This window comes from Rhineura floridana, chromosome 3, assembly GCF_030035675.1.
Source record: "Rhineura floridana isolate rRhiFlo1 chromosome 3, rRhiFlo1.hap2, whole genome shotgun sequence".
NCBI classification, from domain to species: domain Eukaryota; kingdom Metazoa; phylum Chordata; class Lepidosauria; order Squamata; family Rhineuridae; genus Rhineura; species Rhineura floridana.
In genome coordinates, this window is record NC_084482.1 from 220,463,488 (window position 1) to 220,485,653 (window position 22,166).

At 44.8% G+C, this 22,166-nt stretch overlaps 1 pseudogene; it reads right to left on the reverse strand.

Moving 5' to 3' along the window:
• LOC133381715 (zinc finger protein 420-like) overlaps positions 1-22,166 on the reverse strand; it is a 36,745-nt pseudogene that overhangs the window by 14,354 nt on the left and 225 nt on the right.

The window sequence follows — 22,166 nt, forward strand, 5'->3', positions numbered from 1 at the left end:
GAGACGGAGGATGGGAGGGATTTCATCCTTCATGCAAATTTGGGTTCCAGAGGTTTGAATATTATAAGCAGCCTCAATCCAAATCAATAAATGGCACGTCCCTTTCCTCTGTTGTTTTCCCCCACAATGCTTGATCTGCAAAAGGCCTTAAAGGCCCCAAATCTCTCTCAGAACATTCTCCAGTTTCTTCCAGACTTTTCTCCATGCTTGGACACCTCTTGTGTCTTTAGCCACCCCCAGGAATTTCACCCATCTTGGACCCCTCGCCTCTCATCTCTGCTTCCGCATCCGCAAAGCCTTAATTCCTGCTCACCACAGAGTGTCTTCTCCACATTGTGAATCATTTCAGGCTTTTATTATTGGGCCCTTTTCATCATGGATATAATAGTGACAAATAGTGTTAACAAGAGAGGAAGCTCTAGGCTTAATGGACAATATAAAAACTGACAAGTCACCGGGCCCGGATGGCATCCACCCGAGAGTTCTCAAAGATCTCAAATGTGAAATTACTGATCTGCTAACTAAAATATGTAATTTGTCCCTCGGGTCCTCCTCCATGCCTGAGGACTGGAAAGTGGCAAATGTAACGCCAATATTAGAAAAGGGATCCAGGGGGAATCCTTGAAATTACAGGCCAGTTAGCTTAATTTCTGTCCCTGGAAAACTGGTAGAAAGTATTATTAAAGCTAGATTAACTAAGCACACAGAAGAACAAGCCTTGCTGAAGCAGAGCCAGCATGGCTTCTGCAAGGGAAAGTCCTGTCTCAGTAACCTATAGTGTCAACAAGCATATAGATAGAGGTGATCCAGTGGACATAGTGTACTCAGACTTTCAAAAAGCTTTTGACAAGGTACCTCACCAAAGTCTTCTGAGGAAGCTTAGCAGTCATGGAATAAGAGGAGAGGTCCTCTTGTGGATAAGGAATTGGTTAAGAAGCAGAAAGCAGAGAGTAGGAATAAACGGACAGTTCTCCCAATGGAGGTATAATGTGTTTTATTTCACAATAAACACATCTTGATTCTTTAACATAAGAATAGTATACTTTAATCACCATTCCACAGGGCACAGTCTTTACATCTGCTTATGCTGTGCTTAACCCATCTCAACCGAAACACCAACTGAACTCAACTGACAATTCCAAGACCTTAAAGAGATATTACAGCACAGGAGGGCTGTAGAAAGTGGAGTCCTTCAAGGATTGGAATTGGGACCTGTACTTTTCAATTTGTTCATTAATGACCTAGAATTTGGAGTGAACAGTCAAGTGGCCAAGTTTGCTGACGACACTAAATTGTTCAGGGTTGTTAAAGCAAAGAGGGATTGCGAAGGACTCCAAATAGACCTCTCCAAACTGAGTGAGTGGGCGGAAAAATGGCAAATGCAATTCAATATAAACAAGTGTAAAATTATGCATATTGGAGCAAAAAATCTGATTTTCACATATACGCTCATGGGGTCTGAACTGGCGGTGACCGACCAGGAGAGAGACCTCGGGGTTGTAGTTGACAGCATGATGAAAATGTCGACCCAGTGTGCGGCAGCTGTGAAAAAGGCAAATTCCATGCTAGGGATAATTAGGAAAGGTATTGAAAATAAAACAGCCGATATCATAATACTGTTGTATAAATCTATGGTGCACCTGCATTTGGAATACTGTGTACCGTTCTGGTCGCCTCATCTCCAAAAGGGTATTATAGAGTTGGAAAAGGTTCAGAAGAGGGCAACCAGAATGATCAAGGGAATGGAGCGACTCCCTTACGAGGCAAGGTTGCAGCATTTGGGGCTTTCTGGTTTAGAGAAAAGGCGGGTCAGAGGAGACGTGATAAAAGTGTATAAAATGATGCATGGCATTGAGAAAGTGGATAGAGAAAAGTTCTTCTCTCTCTCTCATAATACTAGAACTTGTGGACATTCAAAGAAGCTGAATGTTGGAAGATTCAGGACAGACAAAAGGAAGTACTTCTTTACCCCGCGCATAGTTAAACTATGGAATTTGCTCCCACAAGACGCAGTAATGGCCACCAGCTTGGATGGCTTTAAAAGAAGATTGGACAAATTCATGGAGGACAGGGCTATCAATGACTACTAGCCATGATGGCTGTGCTCTGCCACCCTAGTCAGAGGCAGCATGCTTCTGTAAACCAGTTGCTGGAAGCCTCAGGAGGGGAGAGTGTTCTTGCACTCGGGTCCTGCTTGCGGGCTTCCCCCAGGCACCTGGTTGGCCACTGTGAGAACAGGATGCTGGACTAGATGGGCCACTGGCCTGATCCAGCAGGCTCTTCTTTTGTTCTTATGAAAAACTTAATCTGCACAGGTATTAATTCCATGTCATGCCCCTGACAGTTGGCATAAAAATAGGTTTTGCACACATTGTAAAGAAATACTGGGGGTGAATTTGGTCAAATGACTCCATCTTGGAGCTTCCTGGGGATGCAAAACACCTCCAGTCTTTCCATCAGAAATATGCGGAGAGGAACAGTGAGATACATCCAGTCTGGCTCAGCTCACTGGGCAATGAAAAGCATATTAAGAACTACTTGCAATACATCCATGTCAAAATCAGCAGGATGCCTTGTTAGTACCATCCACTCGTATAATCCAAGTTAACCTTTACACATTTCTGGACTACAACCCCATCGTCCCTGGCATTTGGCCATGTTGTCTGGGGCTGATGGGAGATGCAGTCTAATAATACCTGGAGGGCACCAGGTTACAGAACGCTGCTCCAAGTTGAGCAGGTGATGCACGAGGTGGAAAGCTTAACAGCAAACTCATCTACTGTATTGGGTTGAACAACTGAGGCAATAAGTTGATTTAATTATTATTATTATTACCGATACATTTTATTATATTTTTATATTTCTATGCAGGCCTTCCTGTAGTGAGCTCACCATGATTTGTCCCCCTCCTTTTGTCTTCACAACAACACTGTCACTGGGCCCAGGACACCACCTGAATTTCACTCCTGAGCAGGGATTTGAATCTGGGTCCCTGTGGACATAGAATTAAACTATGATTCCATAGCTGAGGAGGGCTGGGCTGAACAAAAGTGGTCACTGCCACAGGGTCACCCAGGGACCTGCATAGATCTGGGGGGGGGATCTTAGACCCCTTACTTTTTTGGGAGCAGGCTCTCAGCAGAGTCCCCATTTCTCCAGCAACCTGTGAGCCAATCAGCAAGAAAGGAGAGTGTATTAGCCACTGAGAAGAGTCTTCTAACATGCTTCCTTGTTCTTTCCTGATAATTAGAGTGAATCAGAGTGAAAGGAGGTGAAGTCAGCCACTGAGACTCTTCTCAGGAGGCAACACTTTGCCCTTCCATGCTTTTTGGCTTCTAGCTGTGGGAGAAGGCATTAACATGCATCTCATTCTCAACACAGCAGGAACAGAATGGGAGGGGGCATGGCTATCATGAAGGGACCCTGCACTTCTGAATTTGCCACTACACTACTGTAGAGATGTGAAGGCCCATAACAAAAGTGGAAAAATTTGGAGGGAAAGCAGTTTTTTTTTCTCCCCCCCCCCCGTGCTCTGACCCCGCTCCTTAGAGTGCTCTGCGTTGCTGCCCTGGCCTCCTACTGGGAGGAAGGGCAGGATATAAATCTAATAATTAATTAATTGCACTGAAGAAATGTCTGACTTGTTCCTGGCTACAAGAGACTCTACTATACACATGTCAGTGACACATCCATACCTCCACCCTCTCTGGCCCTTGACTGGAAATTGGCCCTTGGAAGGCTGCTTGTGTGGAAATCTGGCCGTTGGGTTGAAGAATATTCCCTAACCACTACATTAGCCGCAGGCTCTCATCCTGGACCACATTACAGGGCTGTTGCGACCACTGCCAAGATATTGTGCTTTGGACAGGGGGGATGCTGGCCACGCCAGGAAACACAGACCCCCAGTCAGAGCTTGGAAAAGTTACTTTTTTAAACTACAACTCCCATCAGCCCAATCCAGTGGCCATGCTGGCTGGGGCTGATGGGAGTTGTAGTTTAAAATAGTAACTTTTCCAAACTCTGCCCCCAGCACTGCCACAGATGGACCAATCCTGCAAGAGAAGCTGAGGTCCACTCCTCTAGGGTCTTCCCCTCCAATACACTCCCAAGGGGATGTCTGGAGAAGCTCTTCCCCTGGAGCCCAGCTGAGGAGGGGGCATTTATTCACCCAATTCCTCCATCCTCTGCCTTGAAAGCTTCTAGAAGCCCATTCAGAGCCTGGTCAGGTTCAGATTCCTCTCTCCAACCCTCCAGTTTTCTTGCCTGGCAGGAAGGAAACTGACCAGCCCCTCTTCCAGTTTAGGAAATCCAAAAGGGGCTCTTCCTCCAGCTCTGGGGCACTTTCTATGGATTCCCAGAGGGAAGAGGGGCCTCTTCCATCAACCCCCTCCCCCTCCCAAAAAGCAAACCTTCCTTCTCTCTCCCCTCCCCCCACCAGTCCCCTATCAGGCCCAGGAATTGCAAAGGCAGCTCCCCTCCCCCAGCGGTGGCCCTCAAAACCAACACAGGACATCAACCCCCAACAGCTGCATCCCTTTGCCTGGGCGATGGCTTCCAAGAGGGCCTCGAAAGGCCAACCCCGCGGCACTTCGGACCCCCCTCTGCAAATGGATTGCATGCAGCAGGGGTCCCCCTGAGGAAAAGGGGGGAGTGGGGCTCTTCCCTCCTTTTCCCTCACCCCCCAACAAAAATACCAAATCCCCCCCCTTGCACCTCTTTGCCCTCTGCATGCTCCCGCTTCCTCCTCTCTGGGCCTAATACTTTCTTTACCCGGAATACCAATGAAGACAGCCCTCCTACTTCCCCTTCAATATGCTCTCCCCCCCTCCATGTGATTAAGACTTCCTGCCTCTCTAGGAACCAGAACTCCTTGCCTTAACCCATCGGAGGACTAAGTGGCAAGAGCTGCTTCTGCTCCCCCACTGCCAACAGTTTCCTCCCTGCCTTCTGTCCCAATATTGCACCTCATCTTCCTCTCTTGCCTCCCGCAGAAGCAGTGGCAAGATAGGTGTGTGCGTGTGTGCTGTGTGATATATACAATATACACATTTGTGTGTAAAAAGTAAAGTGTTCAGGAGGGACGGTGTAAAAGCTGGAACGGAACACGCTGGCATGGGCTCCTTAGAAAAGAAATTGATATCAAAAACACTAGGATGTGTTAGAGACACATGAGAACAACATTTAGGAACAAAACCATTCCGATAGCATTTTTATCAACCCTTTAACAACCAAAATGCCCTCCGGAACGAATGAACAGCCCCGAACGGTGACTTCCCAGCGAGCCAGACCCACCAAATTCACCAGTCCCACAAGACTACTTGGGATGCATGCAATAAGACACAAAACGTCTACGCAAACCACGTTCCAATACCCGTTCTGGGCTATAATACATTTTTACGTAAACCAGCCCAGAACAGAAACTTCCAAATCAGCCAGACCTACTAAAATTCACCAACCACACAAGGGTTGCCAGGTCGGAGCCATTCAAAAACCTGAGAAAATGGGGGCGGGCCCTAGTGACGTCACGGGGTGGGCCCTAGTGACGTCACGGGGTGGGCCCTAGTGATGTCACGGGGTGGAACCTAGTGACATCATGGGGCGGGCCCTAGTGACGTCACGGGGTGGGCCCTAGTGATGTCATGGGGCGGGCCCTAGTGATGTCACGGGGCGGGCCCTAGTGACATCATTATGCATGATACATTGTATCAACCACAGTTGCTTGGAGCATGCAATTGAAAATGGAAATTATACAGGACTATCCAATTTTCTAGTAGTTCAGCATTTAGTGTGGCCAATTTTCATATGTACAACAGTTTTAAATGAATAATGCTCACAAAAACAAATTGCTTTCCTGTATCTGTATTTTAAAGTGGTCAGCTGTGCAGGCAGACATATTGGTTCTGCGTTTGTGTGGAGTATTCTTTGGAATCTTCTACAGCAGGGATGGATAACCAGATGTTGTTGGACTTGAACTCCCATAATGTACTGGGCATTCTGGGTGGGGCTGATGGGAGTTGGGAGCACAACAACATCAGAAGGGAACATAGTTCTCCCTTCCTGGAACATTGGGGACAAGCAACAGATACATGGAATGGTTCCATCATATTACAGGTCTGACTAGACCTAGGAACATTCATAGTGGGAAAAGAAAAATGAATGAATGCATACTACGTATCAGTGATATCAGGTTCATTGGCAGGGTAGAGAACTGCTGGGGAAGGGTCCCCTGCTCCCTTTCCTCCAAGGGGTCCTGAAGTTCCAGGTCTGGACAGAGCACCTCAGCCCTCCATCAGATCCTATTTGAGATAGTTGGTTCTAATATAATGCTCATAAGGTATGAGGATAGGTGTGATGATGTTTAGTAAAAATGGTATTACTGGAATTGTTAGGTATTTTTATAGCATCCAAAGCTTGGTTCTGAAGGGCAACTGACATGGTATCTTTAATCTATCTCTCCAAAACAGAGACAACTGCTTAGTGAGGGTCCTCAGAAACCATATGTGGGAGTGCACAGAAACCATGAAGAACATAAATATTCTATGGGTGGCTGTTAGTGGTGATAGTTGCTTCTAAAAAGCTTTTACAAACCCTGTGTCTATGGTCAACCACAAGTTTTCATTTTTAAGCCAAATAATTTATAGGGGTCATTAAAATGGTACTTCCTCACCACTCCTGGTTATTATTGTTATTAAGCTGCAATAATTAATACGATACCAAATTTCAGGAAGATAAATCTTGTATTTTAAAAAAATTAATGAAACAGCAAATAGCAGCTCATGAGAGTATCAGAGACTGCTGGGCCCCGTCTTGGCAGCGGTTGCTAGGAGACGGGGCCCACACAGCCTATCAGCTTCAGCAGGAGCCGTGGAGGGCAGGCCAGTCCGGCTCCTTCTTAACCCCAGAGCCAGTTCTCCTGCTCCTGAAAGGACGGCCGGCGGCTTCACCCCTCCTGCTGTGGGCGCCGCTGGGCGGCAGTGGCCGCTATGCCCCCCCAGCCCGAGACTGCTGAGCGAGCCCCATCGCTGCCACTGCCGCCCAGCGGCGCCCACAGCAGGGGGGGAAAAGCCGCCGGCCGCCCTTTCCAGAGCAGGAAAACCAGCTCCGGGGCTAAGAAGGAGCCGGCCCGGTCTGCCCTCCACGGCTCCTACTGAGACTGACAGGCCGCGTGGCCCCCGTCTCGGCAGCGGTAGCTAGGAGACGGCGGCGGCGTGCGGCCTGCCTGAGCCTGCCTAACAAAGGGAGGGAAAGCCAGGAAGGCGGCCCTCCACAGCCCAACGTATGCCAATGAAAAACCAGAGATCCACCTTTTTAAATAAAGTATTGCCGGAGGCTGGAGATGGCCCCCTTTTGCCGGAGACTCCGGCAGAAAGCCAGAGACCTGGCAACCCTAAAACACACATGTTGCTGCCTCTCTTTGTGTTGGGAAATGGGAGATAACTCAGGATGACCCAGGAACCTCTGGGGTGATCAGCAATACCCTTTCTTGCTGTTTGTAGGTCCACTATGCAACACTATTGATGCTGCTACCAGGTTGCGAATGGCTGGTGAATTGGGGAGGGAGAGAGAAAGAGAGATTGGAGGGGCAAGTCGGCTGGCAGAAGGGGGAGAGAAATAGTTTGCCTTCTGTGAAATAGATGTGCTATCACAGGAGAAAAACTGGGTTCAAAGAAGTGCTCTTGTGTGCTTGGGCTCTGACTCCACCTCTGCCTTGTATTCAAGTTCTGGGCCAAACCTCACCAGTTTGCTTTCTGTGAAATGAGTTTCTGACACAACTACTTTCAAAATCAAGGTTATTAAAGTCTGGAACCTGTGGGAGGGACTCCTACTCATTGGGCAGAGTGCATGAGGTGGAGGCGAAGAACTTTCCAGTCAAAAGGCTCTCAGGCAAGAAGGCTGGAGAACAGGACCTTGGACAGCCACTGCCAGTCTGAGGGCCAAACTAGAGGAGATACCAATCATGCAACAAACAATTCCATGATGAGCTTTGCAACACTAAATTGAAGGTGCAGGGCAGCTGATCCCTAGTCGGGTCCTGACATGCACTTGTTATTTACATTGGGAACAACAACAATAACACTAGCTCACCAGTCTAATCACTTTTACTGGCTAGATCCCAAGGAAGAGGCAGGAGGGGACAGGAACAGGGAGTCCTTCAAGAAACCTGGTCCCCAAGTTCAGCAGTTGAGCTACTGACCTCCCAGTCAGTAATCTTCACACTTGTGATTCCCAGAAAATGGCATTCAGAGGCATACTGCTTCCCAGAGAGAAACTACAGGGAAGCATCATTAACAATTGCATAACATGGATTAGTTACACAACATGAATTAGTTTGAAGTTACCAGACCATTGATATATCTGGCCCGAACTATCTATGCCAACAAACTGCCTTCTACAATAACTTAAGCAGATATTCTCTGCAGCTTTGCTGCCTTTCCTAAAGGCCCTTCTTTGCCCTAGAGAAGCCATTCTGGCTATGTGACCGCTGACAAAACCCAATTCTCACTCCTTTTCTCTATGCGCACCAGATGACAGTGAGGTCCTTCATTTGCCTGCTAGGAAATAGGACTGAGACCAGATGCAACTGCGGAGTGAAATCTGTTTGGAAAATATATTTAAAATACATCAGCAGAAAATTAGTGAATTCATGTTACTTTATGAAAGACGTTAGAATAGCCAATACAAAAAATATCCAAGCAAAATAAAAACCATGTTATACACAAAAATACTTTTTATTTATATTAATAAAATGTGTACACTGCTGAATTTTATAAAGAATATAAAATGTACATTAAAATGATCAATAAAAATCAACATTTAACAAACACTAAAAAATGAATAAAATCAACAGTTAAAGGTATGCTAAACTATATGAAAACACTGAGTAAGGAGACCATTAGAAACATGGACTAGTATTATTTTATTTTTATTTAGAAATCACTTCCCAGAAAGTATCTCAAAAATACCAACAATAAAAAAAAACATTGCATATGCAAACCAATTAAAAACATCTTAAAATCCCACACAGACCCTCCATGACGCAGAGTGGTAAGCGACAGTAACGCAGCCGAAGCTCTGCTCACAGCCGGAGTTCGATTCCAACGGAAGGAGGAACTCAAATCTCCGGTAAAAGGGGTCGAGGTCCACTCAGCTTCCCATCCATCCGTGGTCAGTAAAATGAGTGCCCAGCATGTGCTGGGCGGTAAAGAAAGACCAGGGAAGGAACTGGCAGTCCCACCTCATATATACGGTCTGCCTAGTAAACGTCGCAAGACGTCACCCTAAGAGTCGGAAACGACTCGCCCTATAAGTGTGGGGACACCTTTACCTTTTAAAATCCCACAGAAACAGTAATAAAGCTCTGCCCTTAAAAGGTTTGTTGAAAAAGGAAGGTCTTCTATAGGCACCACACACAAAAAACACCTGCCTGGTATGTAACAGGAGGAAGTTCAAAAAAGTAGATGCCACCACACAAAAGGCCAGGTTTCTCTATCATGCAGAGTGGACTTCCTAATGAGATGGTATGCGTAAGAGGCCATCCTCTGCAGGTTTCAGTGATGGGCTGCATATATAATAGGTGAGATAATTTTTTAAGCATCCTGGCCCCAACCTGTATAGGGCTTTAATCTATGTAGCCTGCAAGATGAAGAGAGGCTCCCATTGAAGTTCTTTCCATACTCCCTGCATTTAAATTGTTTCTCCTGTGTATCTTCTCTGGTGTAATGTAAACTTATCGCTTACATTGAAGCTTTCCACACTCCATGCATTAAAAAAGTTACTCCATAGTGTGTTCTTTGATGTGATGTAAGGCTACTGCTCTGACTGAAGTGCTTTCCACACTCCTTGCATTTAAATGGTTTCTCACCTGTGTGTGTTCTGTGATGTAAAATAAGGTGACTGCTTACACTGAAGCGCTTTCCACACCCTGCATTTAAATGGTTTCTCCCCTGTGTGGGTTCTTTCATGTACTGTAAGCGTACTGCTCTGACTGAAGCTCTTTCCACACCCTGCATTTAAATGGTTTCTCCCGTGTGTGTTCTTTCATGTAAAGTAAGTTGATGATTTTGACTGAAGCTCTTTCCACACTCCTTGCATTTAAATGGTTTCTCCCCTGTGTGGGTTTTTTGATGTGAAGTAAGCTTACTTCTCTGACTAAAGCTCTGTCCACACTCCATGCATTTAAAAGGTTTCTCGCCTGTGTGTGTTCTGTGATGTAATTTAAGGCGACTGCTTACATTGAAGCTCTTACCACACTCCCTGCACTTATATGGTTTCTCCCCGGTATGGGTTCTTTGATGCAAAGTTAGGTGACTGCTCCGACTGAACCTCTTTCGACACTCCCTGCATTTCAACGGTTTCTCGCCTATGTGGGTTCTTTCATGTACTTTAAGGTTACCACTCTGACTGAAGCTCTTTCCACACTCCCTGCATTTCAATATTGTCTCCCCTGTGTGTGTTCTTTTATGTAAAGAAAGTTGACGATTTTGACTGAAGCTCTTTCCACACTCCCTGCATTTCAATATTTTCTCCCCTGTGTGTGTTCTTTCATGTAAAGTAAGTTGACGATTTTGACTGAAGTTCTTTAAACATTCCTTGCATTTCAATGGTTTCTCGCCTGTGTGGTTTCCTTCATGTAATGCAAGTTGACGGTTTTGACTGAACCTCTTTCCACATTCCTTGCATTTAAATGGTTTCTCGCCTGTGTGGGTTCTTTCCTGTAATGTAAGGTAATCATTCCGACGGAAGCTCTTTCCACACTCCTTGCATTTAAATGGTTTCTCCCCTGTGTGGGTTCTTTCATGTAAAGTAAGCTTACTTCTCTGACTAAAGCTCTGTCCACACTCCATGCATTTAAAGGGTTTCTTGCCTGTGTGTGTTCTGTGATGTAATTTAAGCTGACTGCTTACAGTGAAGCTCTTTCCACACTCTCTGCACTTAAATGGTTTCTCCCCTGTATGGGTTCTTTGATGCAAAGTAAGGTAACTGCTCCGACTGAAGCTCTTTCCACACTTCCTGCATTTAAATGGTTTCTTTTCTATGTGGGTTCTTTCATGTACTTTAAGGTTACCACTCTGATTGAAGCTCTTTCCACACTCTCTGCATTTAAATGGTTTCTCCCCTGTGTGGGTTCTTTCATGTACTGTAAGCCTACTGCTCTGACTGAAGCTCTTTCCACACTCCTTGCATTTAAATGGTTTCTCCCCTGTGTGGGTTCTGTGGTGTAATTTAAGGTTACCACTTCCACTGAAGCTCTTTCCACACTCCCTGCATTTAAATGGTTTCTCCTCTGTGTGGGTTCTTTCATGTAATGTAAGGTTACTGCTCTGACTAAAGCTCTTTCCACACTCCCTGAATTTAAATGGCTTGTCCCCCGTGTAGGTTCTGTGATGTAATTTAAGGTTACTGCTTACACTGAAGCTTTTTCCACATTCCATGCATTTGAATGGTTTTTCTCCAGTGTGTGTTCTGGCATGAAAATTATGAGAAGTAGAGGAGTTCTTGCTCTCATTCTTTGTCTGCTTTATTTCAAATGTTTTTGGTCCCCCATGATTTCCAAACATCTCTTTCTGACTCTCAGTCTTGGCTATTACCAGTGGTACCATCTGCGGTTCTCTATAATTCTCATTCTTCTGCCCGTCACCTGCTGAGGGGGAAGAGGGTTGAAAAAAAGCATTGGAATTTCAATTCACAGATCAAGCCCAATTATCTGCTTCTTTATTTTTACATTTCCATAATTCCTCCTCTTTTGTCTTTGCAGTCCCAGATGAAACCAAGATTACCTGAGCACAGTTTTGAAATTTCTTTCAAAGATACAGATAAACTAATCAATTCTGAACTGAAATTATTCTCCCTGCTCCAAAACAAAGAAAGATCTTAGATCTCCTATAGTTGAATAGCACAAGGGTGTGTATATCCAAATGTCACTTGTGGACAGGAAACTGTACATAAAGCAAAAAGACCCAGACAGTAAGGGACAGGATACTTCTAAATATCAGTTGCTGGGAACTGCAGGAGGGAGCAACAGTTGCATTCAGGTCCTGTCTGCTTGCTTCCCATAGGCATGCTGCACTAGAGGGGCCATTGGCCTGATCCAACAGGCTCTTCTTATGTTCTTAAAGACATCTAAGACGTCCTCCAGGAGAACTCACACCCTGATCGGTTAATTAATCTGCAAGGAATGATATCACACAGGAACTGAACAATCCTACAATTCCCAAACCAAAAAGGGCCTCACAACGCAGCTGAACATCTACCTGTTGATGTCGCCTCTTTTTTGGGATCTGGGATAAAGGCATCTTCTCTTTCTTCCCAACACGAATGGAGGTCTGACTCTTTGAAGGAAATAGACAAAACTAGTTACTTTTGACCAGAAACAGGTCCATATTTATCGATTGATTGACAGATTGTATATATATATACTGCCCCATAGCCAAAGCTCTCTGGGCAGTTGACAGTACCTAAAAACAGTAAAATGGAGCACATCAACATGACAATACCTGGTGTGAGCGAACTAAAATGGACAGGAATGGGACATTTCCAATCAGGCAACTACAAAAGATTTTATGCAGGAAATGAAAAATTAAGAAGAAATGGGGTTGCTTTAATAGTGAGAAGTGATGTAGCAAGAGCAATTAGGAGCTACAATGCAAGGTCTGAGTGATATCAATGAGATTAAATGGGAAACCTATCAACATAACCACCATCCAAGTCTACGCTCCAACGTCAAACGTAGAAGAAGAAGAATTGGAGAGATATTACGCAGAAGTACAGGAGGAAATTGATCACACACCAAAACAAGATAAGATGATCATCATGGGGGACTGGAATGCAAAAGCAGGGAACAGAGAAGAACTAGGAATTGTGGGGAAATGGGGCTTAGGAGACAGAAATGAAGCAGGAGACAGACTGATTGAATTCTGTGAATCCAATAATTTGTTTCTTGCAAACACATTTTTTGAGCAACCGAAAAGATGACTGTACACATGGACATCACCAGATGGTCAATATGGGAATCAAATTGATTATATAACGGGCAACAGAAGATGGAGAAGTTCCATACTTTCTGCGAAAACAACACCAGGAGCAGACTGTGGTACAGATCATGAACTGGTCATATCGAAAATCAGAGTAAAGCTAAAGAAGAACAACAAAGTAATCACAATGTCAAAATACAATTTAAATAAAATCCCAGAAAAATATAAAGATCAAATAAGGAACAGGTTTGAGGCTTTAAACTTAGTTGACAGAGAACCAGAAGAACTATAGAGTGAACTCAGACACATTATCAGGGAAGAATGCAAAAAGACAATACCTCTAGTTCAAAACAGAGAAAAATTTCAATGGATGACTGAAGAAACTCTTAAAATGGTTAAAGAGAGAAGGAAAGCAAAAGGAGACAGAAACACAGTCAGAACCCTAAATGCAACAATACAGCGACTAGTAGGTAGGGACAAAGAGAACTGTTACAATAGTTATTGTATAGAAATAGAAGAGGACAACAAAAAGGGAAAAACAAGAGCCCTGTTCCAAAAGATTAGAGAATTGAAAGGGAAATTTAAACCAAGAGTAGAGATGTTGAATAATCAACAGGGGAACACACTGACTGACCAAGATGAAATAAAAGGAAGATGGAAGCAATACCCTGAAGAACTCTATAAAAGAGATGCAAAGATGACAGATTCATTCACGGAGGAGCCATATAATGAAGAACCAGAAATTTTAGAATGCGAGGTGAAAGCTGCTCTTAAAATACTTGGAAGAAACAAATGACCAGGAACAGATGGCTACAAGCTACTGAGACTGAATCTGTCCAAATTTTGACAAACATCTGTCAAGAAATATGGAAAACTAAACAATGGCCCACAGGCTGGAAGTGTTCCATATACATCCCGATTCCAAAGAAAGGGGATCCCAGGAAATGCAGTAATTATCGAACTATTGCCTTAATATCCCATGCAAGTAAAGTAATGCTCAAGATTCTACAACAAAGGCTCTTACCATATATGGAGCGAGAAATGCCAGACATCCAAGCCAGATTTAGAAAGGGAAGAGGCACCAGAGATCATATTGTAGTTTGTGAAGGGTGCTGAGAGGAGACTCCTATTCCACTGAGAGAGCTCCAGTGGCCAGACTGGTTTAACAGTTAGCCACTCTGATTGATGCTCTGTGAGGGGAACAGGGCGTCTCCTAGCAACTCTCAGCACCCTTCACTAACTACATTTCCCAGGATTCTCTGAGGGAAGCCATGACTGTCTCAAATGAAATCAAGTCTGGTGTGGGTGTGGCCCCCTGATTACCCAAGCCCAGCAGCTGTGAGTCTGGCTTTTAGAACAATGACAGTTGGTTCTTACTGAACATGTCCCACATTATCATTGGGTCCCAGCCAAAATTTATTAAACTAATTAAAAATCAGCCAGGCATTTCAATATGGGAATTCCTGCCTTCTCTGGAACCTTTCCTGCTGGAGCAAAGGTCCCCTTTCAAGGGCGCTGCTGCAATTCCTGCTTTCCTGGGACCTCTGCTAGCTGAGGGAATGGCACGTGTTCCACGTGGCAGGGAGCCTTTCTCGGGGTCCCTCTTGCCTGCTGCCTTTGCTGTGTCCCTGCCTGAGTCAAAGAGTCTCTGTGCTCCAGTTCTGCTTCCAGACTTCCCACCAGGGCTGGCAAAGCTAAATCTTGCTCTCTGTCCTGTCTTCTGGAGGTCATTCCCTACAAACTGTAGCCTCCACCTCCGCTTCCTCTTCTCCAAACTGCCGATCTTCCTGCTTCAAAGAGAAAAGCTGACCTTTGGGCAGAGGAAGGAGGCAGCGGGTGCTCCCGGGAGCATCTCTTCCCACTGGGGTTTAGAGTACAAGGCACAGAGTGTCAATGATAATAATAATAATAAATTTTATTTCTAGGCTGCCTATCTGGCCGCACAAGCGGCTACTCTAGGCCGTGTAAAAAATAAAGTAGGCAGGCACTGGGTCTCCCAGGCCACCTCAGCCAGCCGGCTTATGTATCCCTCCAAAGAGGGACAGGTGATGGAAATTAGTCACAGCTGGCTGGGTACCTGGGACCTGGTCCTGCAGGAGGCACATCTGCCAGGCAGCAGTCCCACTGGGAAGGGTGGTGGAGGTGGTGTTCCAACAGCAGCAGCAATGGCAGGCTCTCCTTCCCTGGGTGGAGATGTTCTCCTTCTTGTGCAGGCACAGGGTCTGCTGAGGATGCAGGAGAAGATGCTCTGCTGGAGTTTGGGAGCTCCTGACCACTCTTCCTTCTGCTGCAAGGTAAGATTTTTCATCACGGGGCAGCAGAAGGCGCCAGGTAGAGGCACTTTTTGCACGGAATGATCAAAAAGCCCCAAGAACAGAGTAAGTTGCATTCTACCAGATCAGAGAATTGGTCCATCTAGTCCCGCCTGCTTACAGCAACTAGCTGTGGATGTCAGGCAGAGAAAGACCTTTCCCAGCACCTCCTACCGGATCCTTTCACCCCTCTTGCAGCTGCCAGGGACTAAACCTCGGACCTTCTACATGCAAAGCAGGTGTTCCCCTTCTGAGCTGCAGTCCCTCCCCAAATATCCAGGGCCAGGCACCCATTTCCACGACAGCATCCCTGCAGTGGAAGGTTAAATAGCACAGGTACTAAATCCATACCTTCAACATTCATCAGTCAAGGGGGAAAAGTGCCCTTACCGAGAGAGGCCACCGTCTCATTATTCTCCTCCATGACTTCCCTGTACAGAGCTCTTTGACCGGGATCCAGCAGGGCCCATTCCTCCTCCGTGAAATACACGGCCACCTCCTCAAAGGTAACCAGACCCTGGAAGGGCAAGAGATCTTGGTAAATGAAGAGGCACTTTCTCCAACATGCACCATTTGCCCAGCCTAAAACTTGAATAGCTTTTAAAGACGAATGGACGAATCCATGGAGAATGAGGACATCAGTGGCTACGAGCCACAATGGCAATGCATTCCCTCCACTGCCAGAGGCAGTATGCTGGGAATTGGAGCATAGCAACACATTGGCAGCTATACTTTGGTTCATATTGGACAAATAGCCTGACCAGTGAGGCACACTGGGATTTATTTATTTATTTATTTTATTGCATTTATATACCGCCCCATAGCCGATGCTCTCTGGGCGGTTTACAACAATTAAAACATTAAAAACAGATATACAAATTTTAAAAACATTTTAAAAAGCAATTTAAAAGCACATGCTAAAATGCCGGGCTATTGGCCTGATCTGGCAGGCTCTCCTTATGCAGCCTCAGAGGTAGTATTCTCCCAGAGCCCTCCCCGCTATGCTCAGGGAGACGCACCCCAGCTGTCCCCTCGGTCTCTCCCCCAATGATCCTCCCCTTACCTGATTGGGCTGCCCGGCTGCTCTTTCCACTCTATCCCACAGAAGAGACAACCCGGATGGTGCCTCTGAGGCCATGGCGCTGCCTGAGAGGGAGGAGTATACTGGGCCAGCTCTGGGACTCCCACAGCTTTCACCACGATGCACGTTTCGTAGGGAGCAGCTCTCAAGGGCCTGCAGGGGAGAGACGAGGGATGGGAGGGATTTCACTCTTCATGCCAATTTGGGTTTCAGAGATTTGAATATTATAAGCAGCCTCAATCCAAATCAATAAATGGCACGTCCCTTTCCTCTGTTGTGTTCCCCCACAACGCTTGATCTGCAAAAGGCCTTAAAGGCCCCAAATCTCTCTCAGAACATTCTCCAGTTTCTTCCAGACTTTTCTCCATGCTTGGGCACCTCTTGTGTCTTTAGCCACCCCCAGGAATTTCACCCATCTTGGACCCCTCGCCTCTCATCTCTGCTTCCGCATCCGCAAAGCCTTAATTCCTGCTCACCACAGAGTGTCTTCTCCACATTGTGAATCATTTCAGGCTTTTATTATTGGGCCCTTTTCATCATGGATATAATAGTGACAAATAGTGTTAACAAGAGAGGAAGCTCTAGGCTTAATGGACAATATAAAAACTGACAAGTCACCGGGCCCGGATGGCATCCACCCGAGAGTTCTCAAAGAACTCAAAGGTGAAATTACTGATCTGCTAACTAAAATATGTAATTTGTCCCTCGGGTCCTCCTCCATGCCTGAGGACTGGAAAGTGGCAAATGTAACGCCAATATTAAAAAAGGGATCTAGGGGGGATCCTGGAAATTACAGGCTAGTTAGCTTAACTTCTGTCCCTGGAAAACTGGTAGAAAGTATTATTAAAGCTAGATTAACTAAGCACATAGAAGAACAAGCCTTGCTGAAGCAGAGCCAGCATGGCTTCTGCAAGGGAAAGTCCTGTCTCAGTAACCTATAGTGTCAACAAGCATATAGATAGAGGTGATCCAGTGGACATAGTGTACTTAGACTTTCAAAAAGCGTTTGACAAGGTACCTCACCAAAGTCTTCTGAGGAAGCTTAGCAGTCATGCAATCAGAGGAGAGGTTCTCTTGTGGATAAGGAATTGGTTAAGAAGCAGAAAGCAGAGAGTAGGAATAAATGGACAGTTCTCCTAATGGAGGGCTGTAGAAAGTGGAGTCCCTCAAGGATCGGTATTGGGACCTGTACTTTTCAATTTGTTCATTAATGACCTAGAATTAGGAGTGAGCAGTCAAGTGGCCAAGTTTGCTGACGACACTAAATTGTTCAGGGATGTTAAAACAAAGAGGGATTGCGAAGAACTCCAAATAGACCTCTCCAAACTGGCTGTGCTGTGCCACCCTAGTCAGAGGCAGCATGCTTCTGAAAACCAGTTGCTGGAAGCCTCAGGAGGGGAGAGTGTTCTTGCACTCGGGTTCTGCTTGTGGGCTTCCCCCAGGCACCTGGTTGGCCACTGTGAGAACAGGATGCTGGACTGGATGGGCCACTGGCCTGATCCAGCAGGCTCTTCTTATGTTCTCATGAAAAACTTAATCTGCACAGGTATTATTTCCATGTCATGCCCCTGACAGTTGGCATAAAAATAGGTTTTGCACACATTGTAAAGAAATTGTGGGGGTGAATTTGGTCTAATGACTCCATCTTGGAGCTTCCTGGGGATGCAAAATGCCTCCACTCTTTCCATCAGAAATACGGGGAGAGGAATCCTGACCTGCATTCAGTCTAGTTCAGCTCACTTACCAATGAAAAGAGTATGAAGAACTACTTGCAATACATCCATTTCAAAATCAGCAGGATGCCTTGTTGGTACCATCCACTCGTATAATCCAAGTTAACCTTTACACATTTCTGGACTACAACCCCCATCTTCCCTGGCATTTGGCCATGTTGTCTGGGGCTGATGGGAGATGCAGTCCAACAATACCTGGAGGGCACCAGGTTACAGAACGCTGCTCCAAGTTGAGCAGGTGATTCACGAGGTTGAAAGCTTAACAGCAAACTCATCTACTGTATAGGGTTGAACAATGTTGGATGTTGTATCTGGCGCAAGCAGATGCCCAGGATGCAGAACAGTATATTGACAGGCTAGATGCCAGTTGAAGCAATGAGCCGGACAAGCAATAAGTTTTAAGAGTCACTTTACTGACAATATATCACAAGCTCTCTCTGTACAAACTCCTCGACCCCCACACTCACAAGTGTCTGCTGGCCCTCTATATAGATAAGGCCAGCTGCCCGAGCCTAGGTTGCTTAGCAACGTGTCCTTGAAGATGGCTCGAGCTCTGCCAACTTTCGCTTCTAAGTCACGTAGCTCACTTGTGGAAATTTAACCTCTGCTTTCTCGGTTTAATAGCCAACAATCCCCCACCTTAAATTTCCACATTCAGCCAGTTACATTTCTCTTCCATTTACATGTGTTACATTTTACATGTCATTACATTTACATCATTTGGTTTTATTCTTCTGATACATTTCCTTTTATTTCAGTTTACATCACTTTCATTTGTAATACAGTTACTCCATTCCAATCTCAGCATCATTTTCATTATATTTCATTACTCTTCATGATTTCCATCATCCCACTTTTTCCAGTTACTGAAGTCTATATGTTTAATGGAATTTATTTTAAATCTAACAGGTGGAATACCTTTTGTTGTTCTCTCTGATCTGCGTGGTTGTATTTCTGCCTTAGTGTCTGTGTCTGTGTCAGGCGATTCCTCTGTTTCTCTCTCAGAGCTAGAACTTGATTCACTACTGCTGCCTGTTTCTTCTTGTTTTATTGGTACTGTGTCTGCCTGTTCTTCTTCATTACTACCTTCAGTGTTTCCCAACTCCACATATGTTTTCTCTTCCCAATCCTGCTCTATTGCTTGCATGCTTCTGCTTAACACTACAGACCTTTGTTTTGGCAGCCATATTCTGTAATACGTGTTTTCAAATCCCAGCATGTACCCTTTGTCTGCTCTCCTTTGCAGCTTCCCTGTCCTTTTATTTTTTGGGAACATGTACCCAGCATTCTGTTCCAAACCTAATCAAATGGTTTAATCTGGGTTTTCTGTCATACAATTTCTGATAAGGAGACATTCCAGTGGCCTTATGGAATATTCTGTTTTGAATGTAAGCTGAATACAGAACACACTCTCCCCAGAAACCTTGTGTTAAAGAGGAGTCACATAGCATTGATCTTATTGAGTCCTGAAGCAACCTGTTCCAGCGTTCAGCTAACCCGTTCTGATGAGGACTATAAGGGGTTGTTAACTCCTGTTTTATTCCTCTTTTATCCAAGTATTCAGTAAAAGAGTGTCCTAAGAACTCTCCTCCTTGATCTGATCTTATTCTCTGTATTTTGACACCAAACTGCACTTCAATTTTTGTAATAAATCTTTTCAGTTTCTCTGCAGCTTCACTTTTAGCTTTTAGTAAATAAACAGTGCAGAATTTTGAAAAATCATCAACTATTGTCAGGAAATATCTTGCACCCCCCTGAGTAGGTTGAAATGGCCCCACTAAGTCCACGTGTATTAATTGATAAGGTGCATTTGTACTGGGCATGGCTTCTTTGTTCTTTGCAGCCACAACTGCCCTAGTTTGTTTACACACGTGGCAGTCTACATATTTTTCACAGTTTCTCAATGTCACATCATTACTGTTCTCTGTTGTTTTCACCACATTTTCATATCCTATATGGCCTAGTTTTCTGTGCCATAAATGAACACAATTATTATGGGGTTTCTTATTAGCACACATGAGTACATGATTTGTTTGTTTCACATGTAAGAAGAACAATGAGTTCCTCACTATTCCTTTCATGAATATTTTTCTCCTCTCATTACATGCACTGAACCCCCTTTGAACATTACTGTGAACCCCATTTCATTGAGTTTCGACACAGCCATAATGTTACATTCGATATCAGGAACAAACAGCACATCTGTCATAATGGTATTGAAACCTGCTAATTTCACTGTACCCCTACTTTTGATCTGTTTCTTAGATCCATCAGCCATTATTACATGATCCTCTACGTCACAAAATGTATGAAATATAGATTTATCTTTGATTATACTATTTGTTGCCCCACTGTCAATTGCCCATAAATCTTTACAGTTATTTCCCTGCTCACTGTTAATACATTGCTTATTCTTACTAGCATAGATCACCTGTACACATGGTTTTCTTCCTCTTTCTCTTCTTCTTGCTTCACAATTCCTTTGAAGATGTTGCTTGGAACCACAAAAATAACATGCCTTTTGTCCATACAGTCTCTCTTGTGCTGCTTTGTTGTTCAGCTTTTCCACGTTGTGTTTAGACTCAGTCTTTTCCTGCTTTGCCATTTCTTGCCTCCTTTGAAATTCTTGTAAAAGTTTGCCTTCTATATAATCCATATTGAGATTTGCATCGTCCATTCCTTCCAAAGAGCTCACCAGACTATCATAACTTGAATCTAGTGAAGCTAATGTGATATACACTTTTTGTGTTTGAGAATGTTCAATTTCACGTTCTGACAACTCAGTAAACAGTCTGTTTATTTCCAACAAATGCTCTGACATGGTTGTATCTCCAGATAAGCGCATCTGATACAATCTTCTGGCAAGATATATTTTAGAACTGGCAGTCTTTTTCACATGAATATTTCTTAAAGTTTCCCAGGTTTCCTTTGCCGTTGTTGCATCACGCACGTGCAGTCATTGAGAATCATCAATAGCAAGAACAATTAACGCCTTTGCCCTCTCATCCAGCCTTCTCCAATCTGCTGGAATAGGCACCCCGGCGGGCGGGTCTTCTGCGATAGCTTTCCACAGGTCTTCTTTCACTAGAAAAGCCTGCATTCTCTGTTTCCAAGTGCCATAATTTTTCCCTGTCAGCCTTTCCAAGGGAATCCCGGCCGATAACGTAACAGACATACTTTCACTTTTCACAGTTCACCGCCTTTGTAATTAGAGCTTCTCACCTCTGTCCTTCAGTCAGGTTTTTTTTTCCCCACGGCTCTCTCACAGCTTTCAGCTCAGCTTTCGGTTTCTCCGTCTCTCTGCTGTTTTTCTCGCTGGTCTGCAGTTCTGGCTTTTCTCTGCCGCTTTTCTGCAATCCTCAGCACCAGGTAACCATCAGCACCAGGTAACCATCCTCTGCTACCACTTGTTGGATGTTGTATCTGGCGCAAGCAGATGCCCAGGATGCAGAACAGTATAGTGACAGGCTAGATGCCAGTTGAAGCAATGAGCCGGACAAGCAATAAGTTTTAAAGAGTCACTTTACTGACAATATATCACAAGCTCTCTCTGTACAAACTCCTCGACCCCCACACTCACAAGAGTCTGCTGGCCCTCTATATAGATAAGGCCAGCTGCCCGAGCCTAGGTTGCTTAGCAATGTGTCCTTGAAGATGGCTCGAGCTCTGCCAACTTTCGCTTCTAAGTCACGTAGCTCACTTGTGGAAATTTAACCTCTGCTTTCTCGGTTTAATAGCCAACAAACAACTGAGGCAATAAGTTGATTTAATTATTATTATTATTACTGATACATTTTATTATATTTTTATATTTCTATGCAGGTCTTCCTCTAATGAGCTCACCATGATTTGTCCCCCTCCTTTTGTCTTCACCACGACACTGTCACTGGGCCCAGGACACCACCTGAATTTCACTCCTGAGCAGGGATTTGAATCTGGGTTGCTGTGGACATAGCATTAAACTATGATTCCAAAAATACAACAGACACACACACCTGCACAGACGTTGAAGGTCCCACACAGAGTGGATGTCCAAAATCTGGAGTGGCACATAAAAATTCTGCACTGT